Genomic DNA, 391 nt, shown 5'->3' with positions numbered 1-391 from the left:
AAAAAAAAAAAAAAAAAGTGGGGAGCTGGGTGCGGTGGCTCACACCTGTAATCCCAGCACTTTGAGAGTCTGAGGCAGGCAGATCATAAGGTCAGGAATTCAAGACCAGCCTGACCAACATGATGAAACCCCGTCTCTACTAAAGATACAAAAATTAGCCAGGCGTGGTGGTGCGCGCCTGTAATTCCAGCTACTCAGAAGGCTGAGGCAGAAGAATTGCTTGAACCTGGGGCAGGGGGTGGGGCGGAGGTTGCAGTGAGCCAAGATCGCGCCACTGCACTCCAGCCTGGGTGACAGAGTGAGACTTCGTCCCAAAACAAAATTTTTTAATGGTTTTAAGAAGGAAAATGAAATGATCAGATCTGAATTTCAAAAAGATAATTCTGAAGAG

This window comes from Mandrillus leucophaeus, unplaced genomic scaffold (assembly GCF_000951045.1).
Source record: "Mandrillus leucophaeus isolate KB7577 unplaced genomic scaffold, Mleu.le_1.0 Scaffold174, whole genome shotgun sequence".
Lineage (NCBI taxonomy): Eukaryota > Metazoa > Chordata > Mammalia > Primates > Cercopithecidae > Mandrillus > Mandrillus leucophaeus.
The sequence above is the reverse complement of the archived record's forward strand: the minus strand, read 5'-3'. Positions refer to the sequence as shown.